Consider the following 12,881-nt stretch of genomic DNA (forward strand, 5'->3'; position numbering starts at 1 on the left):
TTTGGTGACACCACAAGAGAAGACAGACCACTGATGTATTGGCAAACAGAAAAGCATAATGCCGCAGTCTGTATCTGATGCTTATAAAATAATAAAGTACTGAACACGGTACCCATAGTCATCCTGGGAGCGTAAAATATTTCTGACATATTTCAGTCTTTAAAACAACAACAACAAAAAAGCTAAACTGCCAGAACTATTCATGCAGAAACGATCATTCTGTATCATTATGAAAAATGGAATTTCATTTTTAGACAACTATTTTGCCACAATACCATATAACACATTAAGACAGGTAATGTTTATTATATTAATGTAAAATCAGCTAAATAGTTAGTCATTAGCATAACAGTGTTCTGTAACAATATAACTCCCTATTAAAAAAGAGAGCGAAAAAACCCTCTTTAAAATTCAATTAACATTTTATTTTTATCATTTAGTTTATTACATTTTATCAAGAGGAGAGATCTTCCTTTGATTTATGTAACGTAGTAATCTCGGCTCTCTTGGAATTCTACAATATTTCAGAATATCTACTCTATGAAGCCTTCTGTATTCTTCTCTAGTCAAAACAAAACTTGTAAAATTTCTTTTTTTTAAACACAGAATGGGACATTAGAAGAACTTCATTTGATCTTATCTACCACTTCTCATGCATACCAGGTTCCCTACTAAGTGCTAGGATAATTGTTTCAGCTATAATAAATACCCATTTAATTTGCATAAAAATATAAAGTTTACATAAATTAAATCCTTTCTACTCTTAACATTTATCAAATACAGATGAAAGTGGAATGTACACAAACAGTCACTGAATAAGTAGAATGATCTTTTCAACCTCACAATTTTTTTACATTAAAAAAGTTTCTTTTTTTCCTGCTTCACCTACATTGACAGGAAAAATTATAACCTAAAATATACGATTCAAACCAGTGATGACATTTTATAATGAATCAATAAAAAGTGTGGCAAATATTTCGTATTTTCCTCCAGAAGAAGAGTTGGATAACAGCATTATGACAAAACCCAGTACCCCCTCCCAACCTATATATACACCGCACCCCAAACACATACTGTACCACCAAAATATCCCCAAACCCATCAAAACTTTGGAAACCTCATCCCCACCCAAACATCTTTAATGCACTGAGCAATATATTGGGTTCCTTACATTTGTGTATTAATTCATTAATATATTAAGGGGCACTTAATTAAATAATAAACTGTGATTGAATCAGCAGCACTTAATATGTCAAGAACGTTAAGTGAACTAAAATATATATATATATATATAGAGAGAGAGAGAGAGAGAGAGAGATACCTATCTATCTATCTATCTATATATATATAGAGAGAGAGAGGCATTGTCTTCCCAATAGCATGTTTAAATAAAAAAAACTCCCCTTCTTCCCCCCCCCCCGACCCCCAAGAACCAGAATTATTTTGAAAGGTTATGTCTCTTCACTTTAAATCTATTCTTTCCTTAAAGAGTTAAACATGAAACTATCTGTTCTTCTAATTTTGGGCATTAGAGGAGACCTGTACTCTTCAGTTTAAATATTAATAAGCAATTTAAAAAATATATTCAACTTGTTAAACCAATCTACTTAAATCAAATACAAAATACTCAAATGATGCTATGACAAACTTAACTTCTGTTCTACTTAAACACTCTTTTTAGGTGTTGCTACTTTGTTCAGAATTATAGCCTTTAAAATACTTGTAAACTTTATTTGCTTAAAATGTGCAGCTTTTCACACTTATCACAGACACCTTCATCTGTACATCACAGCTAAGCATAACAGTGCAAATTAGATTCTAATGAGAAAACATCAGTTGCTTCTTTGACAATCTTGCCATTCACTGATTTACTTCTAATGAAGACACACTCCAACCAGCAAGCTCTCTGTGTGTTAAAGGTCAAAACATGTTCAAAAAAATGCCTAGCAAAATCAAGGCAAATGGGAAGCCCGTAAAGAAACCTTTTCATAAAGTGGCTTGGCAATTAGAATAATTGTGCAAAAAGCCATCTTCAGTAAAAAGTAAAAGAAATTAAGCTGCCAGCACTGTAACAGGTTAGATGAAAATCAAAATTTAATGTATTCTCCCTTGTGTCATCTTGTTTTGTCAAGACATCAAATAGAATTGGAAAGTACAAAATAACAAGCCCTTGAGAAATCACAGAAGCCGACCTTTTTGATGTTGTTGGTTTACCTTGTTCTCAGTTATTTGAACAATGATGTTTCAGATTTAAGGGCAAGATAAAGCTTAAAAATTAAAACCTATCAGGTTGTTGTTGTTGGTTGTTTTTTTCCCCTCCTAAGTAATACAACATCTTACCTTATCAATGAACGTAAATCTATCATAAACCAGTGCAGAGAATAATTAGCAATTATGCATATTTGTTCAATATTTATTCTATTTTTCCAATATTCATTTAGCAAGCAGATATAGTTTCTAACACCGCACTGCACTGGAAAGGTTAAAAATCAAAAAGGGCTGGAGAAGAGCTACTTCCCATTGTTACTTCACTCCTAAATCTCTACACAGCCATTTCAGCCAGTTCTGCAGAGGAGGACATGATACATTTCTCCCCCCACTCCCACCCCTTTCCTTACAACTGGAAAATAAAGCTGAGCAAGAAAGCACCTTATAAAAACAAGGTAGTACAGGACATTTTAACTGAACCCTGAACTTCGGCAAACTCATTTCCAGTAATGCATTTCTGCTTTCAATAAAAACAAACAAACTACTTATAATCGGTCAAGCCATTCCCCAAACAATAACAAATTTTGCCTATAGTGTCAAGAATTTCTCACAATTTTGCTGTTCAAGCGTTGATAAAACTATCCCTGGTATTTCTTTTACCTAGCAAGGAGGACGGGAAATAACCATCAATAACTTATCTCATAGGAAGAAACATTTTCATAAATTAAGCCCAAGCTCTCTCTATTTCTGTCAAGTATACACTTGGCTAAAACTCCTATACAGTGATTGTAAGAGATATGTCTCAAGCAATCATGTCATGGCTTCGCAGCTCCCCAAACTTTTGGATGGAATAAGCCTCCCCTACCTTGAGACAACCAGAGTATACAATCTTTTTAAATGTAACAAACACTGTTACAGTTCATATTACACTGAACCAGCCAACTAGTTAGCTTCAGTATATTCAAAATAAATGAACATGGAATATCTAGTATTTTCAAGTACTAGCAATACACAAAAACTGGCCAGTTAAAAGGCTGCTTAACAGTTAAATTACGTGTCTTCTTTGCATCTCTCAGTGTCCAAGAAGCATTTTTAACCTTATCCACACACCTGTTGCAAGTTTTCTCTTGTTTACATTTACAGTACACAAAGCATCAGCACAACTTCTGTACATGTCAGATTATATTGTCCATCATTACTGAATAATGGGTCCTTTTCAATAATGCCTGTGTGATCTATTATAACTGGCAGATGATGGTCAGTTTGGTTGTTTGATAACTATTTACACTGCAATATTAATTTCAGGATGTTATTGAGAGTTACATTTTCAAAACGTGCATAGGGATCATCGAGACGTAGCTCGTTGTTCTGTATTCACACCAGCATGTATAGGTCTAGAACGCCATGGTCTTTTATTTTATTTTTCATGTAACTTCCATTGTATCCGATACTATTCATGTTTAGTTAAGCTACAGTTGGGATGTCTGGCCAGAGCATGTCCTAGATAGAGCTCATCTATTTTTTAGAGTAAACGATGACACTGTTTTAAAAATCACGGTAAATAAGTATAGTAAAGTGAATCTTTAAAAAACACTAACTATAGCAAACAAAAAATTTCAAAGCAGCCCTTCCTATCAAAAGCTTTCTGATAATTTATGGTTTACCAACTCAGCAAGGTTACGCAACACTGCATGCCTTTAGATGCATTATTTGAGTCAGTTGAGATTTAATTAAGATCACAGTCTCCAAAATCCCTGTCAAATGAAAATTCACAGAAGACAATACATTATATATCCTCATGCAGATAGTCTCCATTCCATGCTCTGGAATAACATAAATTAATCCTCGTTTCTATGGTGGCAGACAAAAGTTCACTAATTTTGTTTTCTTTTGACACTTGTGTTGTTTTCTGTTTTATGTCATGGGATCATTCCTTTTCGAGAGGGGAAGAGAATTCAGAGCAAATCTGTTTGAATATGGCAGCCGAGGGTTTTTTGACATTCTCACAGCTCTACTGTGATGTCATCAAGTTTTCAGAAAATTAACCCTTACCTGTAAGAACATCATTTTTTGACATCTGTCCATTGGGGAAAATGGGGTGACGGAGACGGACAAAACATAAAAATTGCCTTGAGTCTGGACTGTAAGTTTTTTTTTTTTTTAAGTAAGATTAAGGCTATAGATGGCATTCTTTTCTTTCCCATTAATAACCAACTTTTAACAAGGGATTAACCTGCCTGTGTTTTATACCTTTTCATGTGAGGTGCCCTGAAATCATGAAAGAAACATGCTGAATTCCAATACGATTCCCCATCCTTGTGATACCAATCCATATTTTAGGGGAATGCATTTAGTTTTTACTCAGATTTATCTAGATGCTGCTATTAGCCACTGTGAATAAAGGAATATTATTTTTAAAAGGAAAATTGCTGGCACTTTACCTTGTCCAAGCATATTTCTATTTGCATTATCTTAATATCTGGTTGCTTATCTCATGGTTTAGAAATGACAGGTGCTAGAAGTCTTTTGTTTGACAGGCTACTACACAAATAACTGTCTTGCTTGAAAGGGCTAATGCACTACTAATGAACAATAAATCAACTTTGATTATAAAGTGTCAGACCAATCAGTTTTCAGTTCAGCTCTATCACATTCTAGGCCAAGTCGGCTACACTGTTTAGTCAGGATTTGGGTTTCATTTTTACATCCTTATCAATGAAAATTTTTAAGGTAGTCACAGAGCTCATTTAAAGCCCTCTGAAAACATAATTTCCAATTGATGTGAAGAAAGGAGTTTTTAACAGTAGCACCATAGAAGCAGTGCTTTTACAACAATTTCCTGCATTGCTAGTGTGATAAATATACAATTCACAAAAAGACATAACGTCTAAACACACACAAATTATATATACACATACATTAATATATTTTATCACATATAGGTGTGAACATATAGAGAAACCTCTTCAAACTTGATTAAAAAAGCGTTTAAGATACCTGAAGACTTTGTATAGTAAACATGAGAACTAAGGGCCCAATTCTGCTATTACTTACTACCACGCGTAGTGCTCACATGTATCCATTTATTTCAACGAAACACCACACATAGGTAAGAACCCACATCCATAATGCTTCCAGGATCGGGCCCTTAAGTGCTAGTCATGAAAACTAGCTTTGAGCCAAATGAAATATAATTTATTGTTTTCTTTTTAAAAAGGTAGACTAGCATGTTTAATTTACATTTTATTAGATATAAACTTCAGTAATTTATTTAGTTAACATTTCAACACTGACAGCTAGAATAAATCCAACTATTTAGTTTCACAAACAGATCTTAGTCACCCATTGAATGATTCACACTTCCTGCTGCCAAACTTGTTTTTGCTAAAAATGAAGAAACTGTCATTTTCAGAATGCTGACATCTATTAAAATAAACACACTGCATTTTAAAGTTATTTTGCTTTTACATTTTCTGAATATGGGAATAATTTGACCTGTTCAGTATTTCCTTAAAACATGCAGGGTTTGAAAGAGTTAATTCCAAAGAGGAAGAGTGTATATGCACTTTGCTCTAAACTTACCACCCACTTCCTAAGGGTTCCCTCCTCCCCACTACCACCAGCCTAGAAAAATCATCTCATTTGCACTGCAGTCCTGTATTGCAGGGCTGACACTTAACTTAGCTACATTTAGATCCTGTTACACATGTATTTCACTGGAGTTCATATCACTAGTCAATGTCAAAAACTAAGCTCACTCACTTAATTTCACATGGCAAATTTACTAGCAAATAAATTCAGCAATCATAGTGCCTGACATTTAAACCTCACCAAGTATTTTATTCATCTGTGTGGTGGTTTGGCTTTTTTTTTGTTTGTTTATTTTTTTGTTTTTGCAAACTACAGTCATTTAGTCAGCTAAGATAAAAATAGTCCAGGCAGATATGGAAACAAACTGACAGAATGAAAAGAGCAATAACATTCTATTTGTTTACTTATTACATCTGTAATAACCTACAAAAGAAGCAAACAAAATATAATTCCCTTCTCTTATATGTAATTATTTACCAAGTGCTTCAAAAAATTCTTGCGCTGGATGAAAATAAAGCACAGCATAAAAGCAGCAATAAAAGTAAAAAACAAAATAAAATAAAATTAAAGACTGCAGAGATATAAACATTCTTTTATTTTTAAAGCTCTCACATATTTCTGAAGAGTTGAGAAACAGGCCTGTATACTGTAGCTCCCTACCGTTTTACCCCCAGTTTTGTCTGAGCTGATTCTAGTTACTGTGCAACTGCCTTAAGGTGATCAACAAAGATTAAAAAAGAAAACAAAACTTTAAAAAGCAATATGTCTCTTTATGCCCACATATGCAAAATTAAACGGTCACGCTGTGCGCAAGGAAGATACAAAAAAAATCACAAAATCAATCATATTGACAAACCTGACAAACTCCATTTAGCTGCCACCACAAACAGAGTGCTGGGCCATGAAGCTCTATTAAGCCTTGTTGTACAGTCTTTAGCTTCCTCAGGTTACAGACAGATTGCACGCGCAAGGGTGCTCCTGAGCTGACAAGATGCAAAACTACCCAATCAGCCACGCCCTTCTCCACCAATCACAACCAGCCTCTAAACATAATCAGTTCAAACACCCTTACACAATGGGCCTCCTCTTTTTTACTGCCGGCAGGTGAAATAATGCTTCTGTGAAATAACGCTTTTGTCTCTAAAGCAACTATAGTTAATTGCTGTTAACCCTTTGACCTGACAGTGCATGTGTCTGCTCTCTAAAAAGCATGGCAAATAGCACACATTTACCCTCAATCAAACAGCTGTTAAGAACTATTCTTTAACAAATAATAATAATAAAAAAAAACCCCATACTTACTGACAAACTGTTCAGGATTATAACCTTTAAGAGCAATCTGTTTTGCAGAGACTAGATACCACTAAAGAAGTTCCCGCTAACACAATGGTTCATAACAATCATTTTTAAATTGGATGGAATCAAAGGACCAAACAGCGTTAGAGAAAAATGTGCCCCCCCCCGCCCCACTTAAAAAACAGCCTTTTAAAAACAACCAACTTGTCATGTTAAATGATTTTTACCAAGCTTGAGTAGTTTTGTTCACTAAAGATTATGCATGTTAGGAGTCTGAAAAAAACAGAAAACAACAAACAACCAAAAGCCCTCCACAAGAAGTTTGTACAAATGATTACCGTGTCTAGCCTGTAAATGGGACTACCTTCCCCTCTTTCTTTCATAAACAAAGCGAAGGGAAATTAATCACAGTCCTAGAATGGTAAGATGTTAAAATCTATCAGAAGGCAAGGATAAATCTCTTGTATCATTTATATCAGTGTTTCACAAATGGGAGTTTTATCGGTCTGTTCTTAAGACAGCCAAACAAACATTTCTGAGTTTAGTGGAAGTGAAACACTTTGGGTCTGTGGTACATTTATAACACTAGGGTTAGTGGTTTCATGTAACTCAAAACAGTCCCTCTTGATATCTCACATGTTCAAGCTCAAAGAAATACTTTTTTGGCCCTAGTCTTTAATATAAAAACAAATCTTGTTTTTGTGCTGTCTCTAACCTATGGATTGGAACAGCCCCCGCAACCTATTTTACTGGTCTAAAAACCTATAATAAATTACCTGCATCGTCTGTGTCAATAATACTAAGGAAAATGTCAGGCGCTGTTTTTAGTATTTTTTATCCTCACAGTTTCTAGATATGAAATTGGTTTAAAAAGTTAGTTTAGATGCAAGTAACTGAAAAACAGAACCACATTAATAACATCGCCATTCGCAATCGTACTTTATTTGCAAGAGTCAATGAATATCAGACAACAGCCTTATTAGTTATGCTGCGAAAGAACCTTGCAAGAAACAAAGACAAAGGACCCAATTTAGTGACAACTTGTGATCTGATGTTAAATGGGATGTGATACGGATTGCTTTCCACCCTAAAGTGTTTTCATGTCAGATAACAAATTTATTAATGGGATTTTTTTCAGGTCAGAAAAAATCTGACCCCACCCTCTTATGAATGTTTAATAAGGGACTAAGAGCATCTTTTGCACGACCCTAAATCTGCCAGAAAGAGCCTCCATGAATCAGAAAGATCCTGCCTCTTAAAGGCACACACACAAATTGAAGGACAGGTCAGCACATAAACGGCATGGAAACGGATGATGTTTGTAAATATCACATATGATGAACAGAAAAAAAAAACTATGTACAACCACATAGAGAATTTAAAAGTAAACACCACCTAGAGATGATGTTATGGATGAATTAACAAAACGCTGTACTTAGGAGAATGCCTTCTGTCCAGCGACCTCAAAGTACAGTTGATTGCCACAAACTGTTTGAGATTATTGCAAATACAGGGGTTAGATTTTTCAATATTTTCTCTCGAGGTCTACCTCCTGCCCCATTCATTGTCACGTAACATCCCTCTGGCAACTACAGTAATAGTTTACATGAAAAAGTAACATTAAGAAAGTGTTTCATGTATTTTTAGCTTCTTTTAATGGTATTTAAGGAGCAGAAAACAAGGAGGGGAGCCAGCATCACGTGACCTGGTAGCACTCCAAAGACCAATAGCAAGCGGTCCATGAACCACAGTTTGGAAAACTCTGATCTAGTTTGTATGGCTCGATGCAAACTTTTTGGCAATAACATTACATGAATCATGATTAAATCATGTCTTTAATTTTTTATTTTCATATACATCCCCACACAGGCACATACTGCACACAGGAGGATCACTGCCTAGTTCTGTCCTCAGTTTCGCCGTTGCCATATAACTCGGGACACAAGTCCATTCTCTGTTGCTATGTCAGCAAAGAACTGGGTCTATGAAGCTAGTGCTTCATTTGTGGCACATACCATCAGGGCCGATGGGGGGTAGCCAGTACAAATTACCGGGCCCGGCGGTCTGGAAGGGGGCCTGGGGCCCGGCTTCACCCACCTCTCATTGGCCCTGTTTAGCCGGTCCGCCTTTGCTGTGGGGCCCGAAAAAAATTTTCACCAGGGCCCGAACCCGCTCTCGGCGGCCCTGCATACCATCATCTCCTTTTCAAAAACAACAAAAGGTGCGATCTAGTGGCATAAGCCCAGGACTGTGAGGTAGGGGACACCTAATTTATAATCCTGGCTCTGACACTAACTCCCTCTCTGGCCTTCAACAAGGCCCAGAGGCTTTTTTATTTTTACTTTTAAAGTAACCAACAATCTTGGGCACTTCAGTTTTTAGAGCCTCACTTCAGAGATCTATGCAGTCACTTTCAGGGCTGCTGAGCACTCCCCACTTCAAATGAAGTTAGAGGAAGAGGCTAAGGCCTCTATCTCCCCATCTGCAAAATGGGGACAATATTACTTACCTGCTTCTCAGGGGTGTCGTGAAGGTTGATATTTTTAAAACGCTTTGAAGATGAAAAGTGCCATTTAATGTACTAAGTATCAGCTGTGGAGCTGGCCAGCAGTATTTTAAAAGCACTTCATACCTCTTTCTATAAAAGGGTCATACCTGCAAACTCAGTCACGGTCTGCTATGAACAAGGATTCTCAGAGCAGCAGAGAGCATAGCTGTGGTTCAGGGTCACAAGAAAACACAGCCAGCAAACATTGCAGAAGACCAGGAAGAACAGCATGTTCCCCCTTTTAAATCTACTAGGCTATGGCAAGATCTCACAAATACTGAATACTGGGTATAACGGGCACGTGGAAATCCGAGATTTAATACATGAATCGGAAATGAAAGCTAGAAATGATGGCTCAGGGATAAGTGAGGAGTCCCGGATGGCTATTTGGCACTGGACTCAATTGAATGTTGACCCTTATTAAATAGCAGTCATGATAGTAGGTGAAACTCAGTGGTTGGAATATAGCATAAATACCTGGTTTCGAGGTCCACGCCAGAGGAGGAGATTGCCATATATGGCAGAGGTGAACACAGTGGAAGAAATGGTTTTGTTACATCATTACCCTACAGACAGTTTAGTAATAGAGTTCCACTGCTCTCTGCACAGAGACACACCCATTTTTGTCTCACAGCAAGAGACTGTGTGGCAGACTCTGCTCTCGTTTACACTGGTGTAAATCTGGAGTAACCCCAATGACCTCAGTGAGGTTACTCAGGACTTACATCAGTATAAATGGAACAGCATCTGGTCCAGCGTGCTGCCTTAACAGAGACCAATTCAAAGAGGAAAGCAAAAATGCCTGACATTAATGCTCAGTGCAAGAATTAACCCAGGCAAACGGGGTCATATGCTTTAGTCTGGGCCATTCCAGGTAACAAAAGGAGGGACAGAGCTGATCATTCACATAATAGGTTAATAGATGGAAGAAAAATCAGACGAATAGGAACAAATCTAGCAATAAAAATTGGTGTATTAACAATTTATGGGAAAGCTATAAGAAAGATTGCTAATAATATTGAGGCTTTTTTCTTGTTAGATTTTTCTCTGCTTTTTTGGTTGTGTATTTCGTGGGATTAATTCCCCACTCCTTTTATCCATAAAAAAGGTACTGTAGGCTTCCCCACACTGCCTCTTCCATATGCGCAGATCTGGGGAACAATCAGCAGAGGTAAGCCCATGCCCACGGGATCCTTCACCTCTGTGCTGAGATGCTCACCAGCCTGACCAATGTGATGTGGGGGCTTTGTGATTTGGGTGGATTTACAGTGGAAACAATGACAGGTTTCAGAGTAGCAGCCGTGTTAGTCTGTATCCGCAAAAAGAAGAACAAGAGTACTTGTGGCACCTTAGAGACTAACAAATTTATTAGAGCATAAGCTTTCGTGGACTACAGCCCACTTCTTCGGATGCATACGCGAAGAAAGCTTATGCTCTAATAAATTTGTTTGTCTCTAAGGTGCCACAAGTACTCCTGTTCTTCTTTTAGTGGAAACAATGATGTTATAAGTAGCAGTGTATTTTGAAGAGACTCTGCCAATTTGATAGCTAATCAGTTTAAAGCACAAACCAAACCATGAGTTAAAAGTGCTATACTTAGGCTTGGGACCCCACGCCAGTTTTTGTAATCATATTTTCCTAGTCTAAGAATTTTTCACTTTCCTAGTTGTTGTTTAAAAGACCAACAAAAATATTCAGGGACTGAACAGGAAACAGTGAAACTGACATTATACTAAGTGCTGTGAAATGCACAAAGCAAACTCCCCATGCCACACTTTTAGTAATTTTAAAGGGTAAAATATTTTCATGCAGAAATATGATTTTTAAGGTGACTGTGTCCCTCTTAAAAATACGAAACAAAACCCTATCTATCCACAGGGCTCTAAAGTAGTTAATATATTATCAATATTGTTTGTGTCAATGCTATACCCATTTTGATATGGAGCTAATTACGTTGTTTTTCCTTATTGTTCATACAAGTTTGGCTTGAAGAAGACATTTTTATCTCCTCTCAATGTTGTACAATGGTTTAAATTTCTTTTCATGACGTGTTAAATTACCATTCACATCCTCATTTAATGCAACATTTTATAATGCCAGTGTTACTAGTTAATTTATATATACACAGCAGGATGTGTCAACATTCAGGTGAGTTATGACTATGATTGTGCAGGAGTTATGGAAGACATTTCAGCAAAATTATGGTTCCCTTTAAACATAAAAATATTAATAATGAATCAAATATCCCAGGTAAAAACAAATTTTATTTAATTGCATCCCCCCCATCATCCTTAAAATAAGTAAAATAAATAAATAAAAATGGCAACAATGTCACTCTGCATTCATATTTGATTGACTTAATAAATAGCCATCTTTTTCCCTTCCTAAACTGTAATATCTTGTTTCCATCATAAAGTAAAATTTATTAGCACACTCTTATACCATCAGGTTTGCATCAGTTACAGCATAGTGTTCAAATTGTTCCAAGTGTGCATAGACATATTTCCTAAATTATTTTCTGCCCCAAAGTACACAATATATTGAAACGCAATCGCCATTAAATGCTCTCTGTTACTTTCCTGAATGATCTGAGATCACATTTATGTCACGTACAGTAGAGGAAATGCAGCGGTTGCCATTAAAAACTCCATTATTTGCCTCAAGTTGACACATGTCGGTACCGTAGAGACCACAGAGTCACACTTAGAATAGGAAATAAGTGTGGTGAATATTTGGTAGCAAATGGCAAAGTCTCACTTTAAAAGGGTGACCACTTTAGACAAAAATAATCTACTATGCACGCCAACCACCTATGACACGGGGAAGGAAAACAGGCATCTTGTCATTACATTAAGGTTACCAGGATAAAAAAAATTAACTTCAATCATTTAAAAAAAAAAAAAAAGTATTAAGCAGAAATGGCTGAACTTCTGAACCCCCTGTGAATAAGGCCAGCTCCTATGAAGACACAGTGTAAATGATTTTAAAGGCAGACAATGTACGTTTTACCTTCCCTAATGCTAGAGGCTTTGCACTTTGACAGAGAACACGACCCTCTGATACTTAATACAAATACAGCTTTATGTGAAAAACTTATTTTTATATATACTGCCCTCTACTGTAATTTTGCTTCTATTCAAGAGACTTACTGCTTCACCTCTTTCAACAAGTAACTAAAAAGAAGTGTACGTAATGATATGTACTTAGACAATAACTGAAATATATAAATTGCAAGTTT

The 12,881-nt window shown here is 36.3% G+C and overlaps 1 protein-coding gene across 20 annotated transcripts in view; it reads right to left on the reverse strand.

Annotated features, from left to right (window-relative positions):
- FOXP1 (forkhead box P1) overlaps positions 1–12,881 on the reverse strand; it is a 518,592-nt gene that overhangs the window by 97,152 nt on the left and 408,559 nt on the right. Inside the window, exon 1 of one of the 20 annotated variants that reach the window (XM_034777589.1) lies at positions 6,656–6,752. The exons of the other annotated variants lie outside the window; for them this stretch is intronic. The gene's annotated coding sequence lies outside the window, so the exon portion shown is untranslated. Of the gene's footprint in view, positions 1–6,655; positions 6,753–12,881 lie in introns of those variants that run through there. 20 annotated transcript variants of the gene reach the window in all.

The sequence above is a fragment of the Trachemys scripta genome, chromosome 7 (genome assembly GCF_013100865.1).
Source record: "Trachemys scripta elegans isolate TJP31775 chromosome 7, CAS_Tse_1.0, whole genome shotgun sequence".
NCBI classification, from domain to species: domain Eukaryota; kingdom Metazoa; phylum Chordata; order Testudines; family Emydidae; genus Trachemys; species Trachemys scripta.